The 12,476-nt window shown below is 47.1% G+C and overlaps 1 long non-coding RNA gene across 1 annotated transcript; it reads right to left on the bottom strand.

The window, feature by feature from the left end:
* Positions 1-243: 243 nt before the first annotated feature.
* Positions 244-10,177, bottom strand: LOC113920523. Its single transcript, XR_003519300.1, has 3 exons — positions 10,124-10,177; positions 4,757-4,820; positions 244-262 (listed from the first exon to the last, which is right to left on the bottom strand). It is a non-coding gene; the product is annotated as an uncharacterized LOC113920523 (long non-coding RNA).
* Positions 10,178-12,476: the final 2,299 nt, after the last annotated feature.

Below are 12,476 nucleotides of genomic sequence, written 5' to 3'. Positions count from 1 at the left end.
CCTCTGCAGGCTCCATAAACTCATTCACTTTGTACAGCACTTACTGATTAGGATACCTACACGGCCTGGTTTGCCCAGCACGGTGCCATCTTATGCTGTGATGTCGGTTCCCATCGGGTCAGCACCCCATTCGCTCTTAAAGAATCCTGATTTGAATAATAAATGAGATGGCCCCCTACTCAAATGAGCACTTGCTATGCACCCAGAGGGAACACCGAAGACACAGCGAACACACAATCCCTCACCTTAGTGAGCTCTCAGCCTAGGAAGGAAAAGAGATACGGAAAGAACAAATTAGAATATAACATGGTAAGGGCTGTATAAATAAGAGTGCTAGGGATTGAGACATTCATTTTAATATCAGGGATGAAAAACAGTTCACAGCTCACTCAATACACGTTCCCTGTTTACTCTTAATACGTGCTGAACAAGTGCTGTGTGACAGGTATTATATATGGATAGCACCAATATAATACTGAACAAAACTGAATTCCCTCTTTCCTGCATGAAAAGGGTATGGCAAATGCGCTAAACTTATAAAAATGCGCTTTTATTTTTTGAAAAACCTACTTACTGGATAGATTTCTTTACATATATTCGACCAAACCATGCGTTCAGAAACTTCCAATCATTGGTCCTAAACCTGATCACTGAAGTCCAATAAAATCAAACCCCTTTTCCACATGGAAATTTTTTACACCTATGTAGGCAGCTAATACATTTTCCCCCAGTTTTCTATTTTCCAAGATAAATATTCCCAGTTTTCATTCAGTTTTCCTATGATCTGGATATTGGACTTTTCACCATTCCGGCTACTTTGTCCTTCTCGATTGTCCATGTCCCTCTGAAAAAGGGAAGCCCAGAACCTTCTCCAAGTAGAGGTATGCCCTGGCTGGCACCCAAAGAGCAGGACCTCTTGGTTTCTCCACGGTCTTCCTCTGGGCCAGCCCCCCTCTCGCACTGCTGGTCAGGCTGACTGGCTGCTAAGGCAGTATTTGTGTTGATTTCTTTATAATTTGTGTCCCCACAACACTATTAGGACTAGCAATATAGCACGAGTTCCTACTTTATTTCCTCTTGTTAGTTTATGATTCCATAGAGTTCTAAAATGTTAGTGTTCAGGGATATGGCAGATCCTCCAGTCCAGTCCTTAGGTTTTACAGGTGCAGTTACTGAGGCACAAAGAAGTCATAGGAGAGTCTTAAATCACAGCTCATTGCATTCCTGCCTGTCAGGACCCAGATTCCATCCCTCTGCGTAGAACCATCAGTGCTATCTATAACTATTTCCCCTCTCTTACCCTTTGAATGCTACAATGAGGAAGGATCTGCCCTCCAGGAAATATCCCTACTCCCAGAATCTTCGATTTTCAACCCATTCTCCAGACTTATCACTAATGCTGTGTTTTTGAGAAAATTAACTGCCCTTGTTAAAATGCTGTAAAAGTTCTCCATCCTATAGCAGCTAGAGCCTGGCCTCCTAACACGCCCTAGAAGACCTTTCTAGCCTGTTATTTACTTCTCCCCTGATGCTTCTAACTCTTGTCAATTTGAATGAAAACCATTTCCAAATATGCTACATCTGTTCAGTACCCTCTGAAATTCTATCTACAGCTCTCTCTTCTTGGACTGCTCTCCCCACTTGGCAAACTCTTAGTTCCCACTTTGAGACTTGCCTTCATAAGAAAGTCTTCCCCCCACCCCCACAAGCCCCTAGCGGTGAGCTCATTGCTCCCTTCACTGCATTTCCTATACACCTCGTATAGGTGCCATTTGTACCCATAACATATGGTGATGTTTTTACTGTCTCCTGTAAAGAATGACCCCCTTGAGGACAGGTATTACATCTGTCATCTAATAAATATTCAACACTTATTTCATCTCATTTGTTCAATAAATATTAACTGAACCTATTTGATGCTAGGCTCTGGCACATGGGGTGACCAAGATCCATGAGGTCCTTGCCCTTAGACACCTTGCAACAGGACAGATGTTCACTAAAAACAAGTAAGAACGATGGAGTATAATGAGCACATTAACTGGGGAAGTATTGCGAGGTGTGGGCCTGGAGAAGAGGGGGCCTAATACAGAGGAGTCATGGAAGCTCTCTCTAGAAAAGTCACATTTAAGCCAAGACCCAAGAAGTTATCCAAGGGAAGAGCTTGAGACTGAGTCCAGTTTATCAAGCTTATCTCCTGTCTAAATAGCATTTTCTACCATTTCTTTAAAGTCATTGGTTAAGAACAAGGATGGAGGTCTGTGGAAATTGGCTAGAGATTTTCCATTAACCAATATTATGAGGATATGCCTATGGCCGGGGGTGATGTTCAAAATATTTACCAACAGGTACAACACAGACATCAACCAGTTGGAATGGACACCAGCCAGAGGCAACCAGGCTGCCTACTCCCATGCATGCAGGCTAAAATGCCAGCCCTGGGCAGGAGAATAGAGCCTGCTATGGATCTCTCCACCTGGAGGGAGGCACAGATGCAGCCCTGGCCCACCTCCTTTTGTAGAAGGCTTTAGTTCTGCATACTGAGGACACCAGGCACATAAGTGGGACTTCACACAGTTATCTCTTAAATGCACACACCGCAAAGCAGGCTATGCACCCATGGTCTCCTAGGAGAATGATCTCTTGAGTCAGCTAAAACCTCTGGCTGCTCTTTTCACATCTCCTTTCCTGTTCAATGCTCCTTTAATACCCACAGTAAGTTCAAAAGTGCCCAGGGTCTGCCTTTCTTGCCTGGGGCTTTCTTTGCCCGCCTCCCAGTTGACTGAGGAATTCTAAACATGTGTCTGTGGCTCAGCGAGGCCACCGGGACATGAGACCATAGGTTGGATTGGGGTCTATATCCTGCAAGGGAGACCGGAGGGGAAACTCTGCCTCAGGTGTCTGCCGAGAGAAAAATGGAAAGAAGGTATCTGTGCCACAGGTATCATTCCAGCCCCTTTCTTTGTAGACTGTGGGCTTTATAAGGGTCTGAAGTAGCAACAAACCTACCTCAGACTGGTAAAATGTACACAGTATGAAGCAATAAGAAAATCATCTCTCTAGTTTTCCATAGCTTTATAGAAGTAAATGAAGTAAACGTGTTTGGTGCATAGTAAAGCTCCCTTCGAAGGGTAGAGGCTTCTGCATGTATCCCAGGGCAGAAGGAATACCTTACATAACTTTGTCTTTGTTCCTTTTCTGCTCACTCAGGGAATGTTTATGGATACAGTACTGCATACAGTACACTTTCTTCACCTCAGAGAGTAAAATTGTGATCCCTAAACTGGGCAGGATCATGAATCAACCTATATTCTGTGAAAATAATGAGTTACTTCCATTACCCTTTATAAATTTGGGGGAAGTCAACTATCACTTCATATTACCAATGGCATTGCTTGGTGTTTACGACCCCCCAGTTTTGTTGCTGGAGGGGTTTTCATTCAGCACTTGCAGGAGGTTTGTGGCCAATCTGAGATTAAATGCAGTGCTTCCTAAATCTCTCTTCCCAGACTGATCCCACAGCATCACAGTGCTTGTGAGCTGAAGCAGGTGCAACATTGCAGACTACCCCACAGCCCTCCAAAGACCAGCAGGTCAACTCCTGCCCCTCTCTTCTTTTCCGAGGCCCTGCCCAGGTCAGCCTCCCAGGTTCTTGGGTTTCCATGGTACCCAGAGAAGGTTCTGGTTGCTGCCAGGCTGAGGCTATTTGGGAGTGTGCTCAGGGTCGCCTCCAGGAGGTAACTTCTGAACACACACCTTAATGTCTCCCTAGCACTTCCCATTGGCTCTGTCGTCTCAGGCCTAGATCCTTGAATTTTGTGAGCCTCAGCGTCCTCCTCTAAAAGTTATAAATATATATATGTATAGCAGCTAGCCCAGAGTGCTGTTGTGAAAATTAATGGGTTTGCGCTATGTGGACTCCACCCTCTCCCCTCACTTCACACCACCCCCAGGAGACAGGAGAGCCATGGGACATGGGGGAAGGTGTAGAGTAACAAATATACTATCTGCCCAGTTCTCTGTACCAGGAAATCTGGTCACATCACCCAGCAAACTCATCCCAAACACTGTCACTCACTGTCCCAGCCCAACTGGGCATAGTGAGCACTTAGTCTCTGTCCAACCTGCTTTGCCAAATAGGTTGACTAATGCTACCGAGGTAGTTTGTGAGTTCTGCCAACTGGCTAATTGTCCCGACATCTCATGTAGAGCTTCAATATATACAGCAGGAAGGAGAATTGTTCTGATTTAAGAAGACTTTGCTGGTGATACCACACACCCTCCCCCACTCCACCTCCCTCTCACCACCCCCCCCCCACCCCGCCCCACCTTCAGCACTTCTGTGAAACTCTGAAAGCCATTTGAAAAGCCCCACCCTGGACCACTGCACTGAGTGCCCTGAGACTTTCACAGTTCATAACACCCAGAATCTGAGCCCCGAAGGCAGCTGAGAAATAATATAATCAACACCTTCACAAACCTTCAGCAACAAGAACATTCAAGAGACACAGGCCACACCAGTGTCTTCTGTATAACTTACGACTTCTTTTTTATTTTTTCCTGCTTCCTATCTGGACGAAGAGAGGGGCCTCCAGCTGTTCTTGTCAGTCAAATCGCCAGTATTTCCTTTCTGGGAATGTGTTTTTCCTGAAGCAGCATTTTAGCACCAGATTAGCACCTGATGCATTAGTGCTTTTTATCACCTAGCAATATTTGCCATCCAAAGGGCTGAGCAACACAGTTACCATTGCTCACTTACATTTGTTTGCTGCTTTCAGTCCATTGTCTCGCCGCAACCTGCACTTGAACCACACAAAATGGCCCTAAGCAAGAAAGTGAGGCAGTATTAAAGGTCAGAAATTCTTAGTCACTGAGCTCTATCTATTTCTCTTCCCTAGTCTCTGTCCCTCCCTTGCTCCCACTCCCCTCCCCTGCCTTTTTTTTTTTTTTTTAAACCCCAGAACCAATTTTTCAAAGAATTTCAGTTCCTGGACACATAGTGAGTGTTCAATAAATATCTGATAATCTGATTTAAAACACTGGACATAAAAGGATATTCCAGAGCGCAGAGGTTCTCGTCACAGAATTTTCGACCTAGCAGGGAACTCGGAAATCACACAGGATGAGCTCTTCATTTTGTAGGTGGGGAAAGGTGAAGCGACCCACCCATGTTCCTAGCCAGCTGTTATTATTACTGAGACCTCCTACTTTCAACCCAAATGGCATCATGATTACGAAAATGCTTATTCTTTTGCTCTCTTCAAGGTCCTCATGTTCCAAGTTTCCAACCGAAATATGATGTCATTTTGCTATCACCTTGACTCTAGAAGTTTGGTTAAGGTTACCTTTTCATTTCAAAGACGGGAAATTAAAAAAGCTGGCAAATAAGAAAACTAGAATTCCTTTGTTTGCCCAAGACAGTTCACTCAAGATCTCGTAAACCTGGCTATGTGCCAGAATGACGACCTGGCTGGGTTTCAAAATCATAATTTCTCTACCAAACCCATCTCGGGGCTTGGCAAGACTTGAGACTCTGTCTGTTCCTGGATTGTTCGGGGTTTGTTTGTTTCTGTTTGTTTGTTCTCCCAGAGATTCTGCTGCACATCAATCAGCTTTAGAGCCTGTAGATCTAATCAGTGCCCACTCCTTAACCCCACTCACAACATGGATAGCGTGGAGCATGTACTTGAAGATACCCGGGGAGGATGATACTATGGGTGTTCTCCGGGAATCCCAGCTATCAAAATACGAGTCAAAAGTGGAACCTGCCATAATAATAACGTTGACTCCAAGTCCCACTTGCTCGATCGTTGAAGGTAAGTTCACTCTGGTCCCGAGTGCCCTGGCCCCTGGCAAGTGCCCCCAGATACTGCCCTTCCTGGCATGTGAACAGCTGGGGAAGCTGAGCTGCCAGCGCTGAAGCCTCGGGTGGTGGCACCAGCAGGCATGAAATCACGAGGCAAGTGTAATTTAAAACCTACATATTTAATGAGACAAACTCTTGTCAACATATAGTTCCAGCACTTTCTCTCTCTTTTGGCTCTAATTCCCTATGACCGCCTTCTTTCCAAGTAATTCCATGAGTTCTGGGAATGTCCAGAACGGCACATGCCCAGGACTGGGACCAATTTATCCTGAGTGATCTGTCAAGCTGCAGTTCATGCTTTTCCACTGGTTTAGGTTACCAAGCAACCTCCTTGTCACCCAGGATAATGACCTGACTCTCACTCCAGGGGGACACAACACAACATGGGATCGTGGGTGCAGGAACAGCACCAGCGCAGGACTCACGCCAACCTGCAGGGGAAGCCTAGCTGCGCAGTTGCTCTGGTCACTCGTTTAGCCTTTGTATGTAAAATGGGGATAGGGGAGCAACTCCCCAGCCGATTATGATTTGAGATAATGCATCTAAAGCACCAGGTTGTTTTGTTTAGCATCAGCCTGAGAGCAGAAATGATTTGGCAGCAGGGAGTGAGGTGCGGGAGGGTCGCTGACTCCTGGGGCGCTCCAGTTACCATCAAAGTGGACAGAGAGGGAGACCTCTGGGCCCCCTGCTCTCTCAAGTCTCTCTGGAAAAGTGCAGAAATGCCTCTGCTTTTGTAGCCACAGTGGGATTGGGAAACTTGATGTACCATTTCTGTGAAGCCTTGAGCATCCAGGAAGCTTAGAGCTGGCCATGGTAACTGGCCCCAACAAGGGCCCGCGTCAGCTCCAGACTCGGCCTCAACAGCTCTCTGAGGCCACGGTCTTCACAGCTGCCTCAGCACTTAGTTTATAAGCTCTGTCCATGACTTGGGGCCAATGCAGCTGGTCCTTTCTCGGCTCCATTGTGGCCACTTCATATGGGGTTTCACCCCTTCCCCCACCCCCACCCCCCACTGAAAGGCACTGGTGGGGGAGGGTACAGAGGGAGCATCCAGCCAATCCCATAAATTTGCTCTCAAATATTTTTGCCAGGAAAAGCCAAAAGTCAAAAAGAGGTACTGGCTACTCAAGCACTCAAAGTTTTTGTATTTGAGGAGGGGCTGGCTGATTTGGAGGATTTAAGAACAAACTGGAAACCAGAGCAGGGACTCCTAATGCAGAATTTACTGACAGCTTTTTGTGACCAGGGGCCTACTGACCTCAATTAATGTCTTCAGGATCCTCTTGGAGAAGAAGGGGGCAGGGGGAGGGTTCTCTTTGTAAGCCTGGTGATAATGAAAGCTGTCCAGGTAGCTCAAAGAACTAGTCCTGGCCACCAAAAGGCAAGGGGCCCCTCCAATAAGAGGTGGAGACAATTTCTTACAGCCCTAGGAACCAGGAGAGGGCAGGCAGGACACAAGAAAATAAAATACAGTCCTCCCTGGAAGCCAAGCAGATAGGAGAGCACCCCCAACACCCAGAATGAAGCCTCTGGTGAGACCCCCTGAGGACTTCGGGCTCTTTTGCAAAAAGCCCTCTCCCAAAGGGGTGCCTGGTTTCACCTTTCCGAGAACCTGTGCTGTTAGAGCTACAAGGAGCCCGGTTCCAGGACGTGGACATTTATAAGCATTTTTACTCTGAATCTGTAGAGTAGTCGGGGGAGGGAGGAGGGCAGTGCTGACTGCATGTGTGCAGCTCACACGTGCTGAGTGACAGCACAGGCCCCTCATTGAATCCGAGCCTGCCAGAGCACACACGCTGTTCCATCCAGCCCTGTTCCCTCCTGCCAGAGCACACGCGTTGTTCCATCCAACCAAACCCCTGGCTGCTACTGGGCTTACAGCAGCAACCAGGGGTTTGGTTGGGCTTTCATTCGGCACTGGGTGACTGGTGTCAGAATAAAGCAGAAAGAGCCTGGGCTCAGAGTCCAGAAGCCTGCCCAGGGTTTGGCTCCAGCTCCACGGACCGATTTGCTGCCCAACCTTAAGGAAGTCCTAAACCTCTCTCTGCAGTCTCTGCATCTGTCAACTCTTGATTCATTTTGTAGAGATATTACGAGAAGCCTTCTGATCTCCCGGTGACCTAGTCCAAAGTGTGATCAGGACACCTCACATCAGAGCCATTAAAAGTACAGATCCCTGGGCCCAGCCAAGACCAACTGAAAGAGAATTTCTGGAGAAAGAACTAAGAAATCTGCCTTTTAACAAAGTCTCGGGTGATTCTCATGTGCCCTCAACACTGAAAGTCACTGACTTAGAGGAGGAGTTCAAACTCCTTCCTGTGGAGCGAGGGCCTTTACAATCTGCCTTTCGAGGACCATTCCCAGCATCCTTTCTGCTTTGACACCACTGGCTGACATTCAGATCCACACACGGAGGCCAGGCACTGGGCTAATTAAATGCATCCACTGAACCCCCAGAGCAGCTCTATGAACAAGTACTATTATCCTCCCCATTTTACAGATGAGGAGACTGAAGTTTACAGGGGCTCAGTCATGTGACCAAGATCACACAGGAAGCATGATGATGAGGTCAGAATTCCATTTCCATCTATGGGACTGTAGAGTTCTCTCTCTTAACTACCCCCAATATACCACATTGTGCATTCCCTCAAACACGCCTGTGTGACCCTGCTTAGGGTGGCCCCTCAGCCTCCTATGCCTCACAAGACTCTTATCCTCTGCCAATATATAGAACTAAAATTTTTTACCTGCCCCCCCAAAAAACTTTTGTGCATTAGCTACCCCTCCTTTGTGCTTGGACACTCTCTTTTCATATCTCTACTTCAACACTGTCCAAACTGTATTGTGATTATTTGTGTTCCAGCCTCCTCTGAGACGCAGAGGATTTTTAAGGCAGTTAAACTATTCTGAATGGTACTGCAATGGTGGATACATGTCATTATATATTTGCCCAAACCCATAGAATGTACACCACCAAGAGTGAATCCTAATGCAAACTGCAGCCTTCGGGGGATTATGGAGCGTCCATCTAGGTTCATCAATTATAACAAATGTGCTACTCTGATGGGGGATAGTGAGGGTGGGGAAGCTGTGCATTATAGGACTCTGGGGTGCCTGGGTGCCTCAATCATTAAGCATCTGCCTTCGGCTCAGGTCATGATCTCAAGGTCCTGGGATCAAGCCCCGCATCATCATCGGGTTCCCTGCTCAGCGGGAAGCCTGCTAATCCCTCTCCCACTTCCCCCTGCTTGTGTTCCCTCTCTCGCTGGCTCTCTCTCTGTCAAATAAATAATAAAAATAATAAAATCTTAAAAAAAAAGAATTCTAGGACTCTGTCATCCATCCCTCTAACCACACAGCATAGCATACAGAAGAGACTAAATAAAAGCACGTTGACTGAAATGGACGGCCCTTTCCCAAGGGCCTGAGGAAAACAGACCTGAGGAACTGCCTCAGCCATGACGAGAGACAAGGAAGAGATTGTGTGAATGGGTCAAGTGATGGAAACTTCAGAGGAAGCCTCAAAAGAAAGGACGAGAGACTGGGCGAGGTATTGCAGGTTCCGAGAATGGGGAGAGGAGAATGGGGCTGGAGAATGGGACCCATTCTGCAAAGCAGAGGCTGCGAGGGGGCAGAACGGAGGAGCCAGAGTGAAGAAGATAAGCAGGGGCAATGGGGTGGAGGCAAACTGAAACATCCAGAGGTGCTTTGCCTGCAAGCGCTTCTGAGCCCCAACCATTCCAGAAGGCAAGCAGGGCCTTTAAAAGGGAAAAAAAAGACCCACACAGTCAGTGCCCGAGGGCGAGAAGGCAGATTCTAGGAGCATCAGGGGACCATTCATCATCCAAAATGCAATGCAAGGGAAAACATCAGCAAGTGGAATTACGCTGCAAGAACCCTGACTAGAATGTCATGGGGAACGAGTCCAAGAGACGTTTTAATGACAATCGTGATGCCAGGGATCAAAGAGTATGACATAAGCTTTAGAAGTGGAGCAATTAATGATGTGTTTTGTATTTTAAATCTGGAAGAAAAAAAAATGCGTACTACCAGCTGTGTGGTAATGCCACGGAGTAGACCAACGAGGAAAATAAACAGATTTAGAAACAAAATGGCTGCCCAAGAGAGCTTGCGCTCTTATATGTTGGTTGAGTGAGAGGTTAGGAAGATCCCTCCATCATTCTACCAGTGCCTACCCACAATGTAGATCAGATTTGGCATTTGACACCCTTGGGTTGAAAACCCAGCTCTTCCACTCACCGCGTCTGTGGACATGGGTAACTATCTCGATCTCTGGGGCTCCATTTCTTTATCTGTGAAAAGGAGAGAGCAGATAAGGCTTGTTGCCAGGATTAAAGGAGACAAAAGTCTACTTAGTGCTTTAGAATAGTGGCTGGCAGAAAGGTTCTTTAAGTGATGGCAGTGGTGGTGGTGTCATGGTTGCTCCTATGTGATTTTATGACGGTACCCTTTGCATGTACCCTTGCCCTATTCCTCCAAGTAGATTTTTACCCCCAAAAGGAATCCTGCAAGTTTTTCAAATTTGCCCAACTGAAACAAGGCCAGAATCTGCCTTTTCTTCAGAGCCGTCTGTGTGCAAGACAGTGTGCAGAGCCTCATTAAGATGCTCAAGACAGGGTTCCTAGCCTGTGGTCACTTCCATTCTAGCGCCAGAAAGGAACTGGCAGACCTTGCTGTGGCCCAAGGCAGAGCTGAAGAAGTGCCACAGGAGCATCACAACCAATGGGCCGGGATGAGAGGAGGGCACAGTCACTCACGGCTGGCATCATGGAAGAAGGGGCAATTTGCCAGGCGGAGTCCTGACGAAGTGACCAAGTGGAATGCAGAGACACGGAGCCATGCACATCCCTCATAAATCACATTTTAAGGACAACTGCAGATGGCCATCCTTTGTACAAAGAACTCTGGTCTGGTACAACCGGTCCGAAAGAAAGAGCCTGCTGCCCAGCCAGCCGGGGGAGAAGAGCTGGACGGAGCCGATCGGATGTGGTGCAGGGGGATAGGAGCCGGGGTCTGTGGCAAGACTGAGCCAGAAACAGGGAGTCAGACAGACTCTGCAACGCAGGCAGGATGTAGAGTTGGGGCCAAGGCTAACTTTTGTTATGGGAGAGCCAAAACTGGAAATTAAGCTAGGAGAGTAGTACAAACGTGATGAGAGGAAAATCACACATTTCTTAAGAGTGAGAGAGAAGAACTGAGAAAGAAGGACAGACAGGAAGACAAACGGAAGGAGAGACTGACCAACAGATAGAGAGGGACTACCTGGCAGACAGGCCGACAGACACAGAGATGGACAGAGACAGAACAAGCCGACTGGCTGACTTTCCCTTCTTGGGTCGTGTGAGTGGGGGACACACGGCTGCAGAGTGGGGGAGCGGATCCCTGAGAAGGTGGGGCAGGGGCTGGGCATGCCGCAGAGGGGAGACAGGATGGGAACGGGGCGGGGGGCCAAGGCAGTCAGAGCTCTGCTTGAAACTTCTCAACATTTTCTTGAACATAATTAGAGAAGCAACTCATACTCCAGCCCATGAGGCCTCAGCAAAGTACTGTCCCATTCACTGCATTCTGTAAGAAGACAAAAAGCTTTACTGGCATTGTGGTAAGAAAGCTGGGATCAGGATATAACTCTCCCAAATGGGATGAGGGTTTTTTTAGGGCAGTCGTTCAGCTGAGACAGGACCGTGGCTGATGTCACCACCCCAGTGTGAACAGCGAGCAAGCCCTGGCCTCTTCTCCTGCCTTGGCCGAAAACGAGCTCTCTGATCTTGAGCAATTGACTTAACCTATCTGGACATCTGTTTGTAAATCCACAAAATAAGGAGATTGAACTGGATGTCTTTCAAGCTTGCCTGCAGTGCTGCTAACATCCTAGATCCTGTGGTTCCACAAACACCTCATTATTTATACATCAGACTTTTTCGCAACGCCTAAATAGTATTGCCAACTATGTCAATAATATTTTATTTATTATATTACTATGAAGTGAATAGGTTATTTATTTCCTCCCAGTACAACTTGTACTTGAATACAATTTCAACATGCATGCTAAATCTCTCCTCCTATGAACTCCCAAGCATTTAATCGAGACACCTCTTAGTGTACTTATCCCATTCTGCTTTAGGCTATGGTTATTCAGGAAAATGCCTTATTGTCCATTCCTAGATGTTAAGCTCCCCAGATGCTCCCTGGAAACCCAGCAGCAAAGAGAAAAGAACGGAGCTACCGGGGTGGCTTTCGTCTTTGCAAGCCCAAGAACCCAGGACAATATATTGCACAAAACTGATGTTCAGTGCGTGTTTGTGGAACAAACATATAGTTGGAGAGAATGCAAAACTTAATAAGAATTCATCAAATGAGCCTAATTAAGTCCCCATCTTTTGCCCCTCCCCTAACACAGCCAGAGGGCTAACTAACACCTTTGCCTAGAGCTAACATTGACCCCACTTAATTGCAAATGGCCCCTAGCCTCAGTGCTGCTGATGAGTTTGGGAAGAGCACAGAATACAGACAAGAGAAATCATTGCTGAGCGCGTCGGTGGGGAAAGAGGCAGGTGGAATCCCCGTCATTGAACTTGTTTGCAAGATGCCCACA

The sequence above is a fragment of the Zalophus californianus genome, chromosome 3 (assembly GCF_009762305.2).
Source record: "Zalophus californianus isolate mZalCal1 chromosome 3, mZalCal1.pri.v2, whole genome shotgun sequence".
Classification (NCBI taxonomy): domain Eukaryota; kingdom Metazoa; phylum Chordata; class Mammalia; order Carnivora; family Otariidae; genus Zalophus; species Zalophus californianus.
The sequence above is the reverse complement of the archived record's forward strand: the minus strand, read 5'-3'. Positions and strand labels throughout refer to the sequence as shown.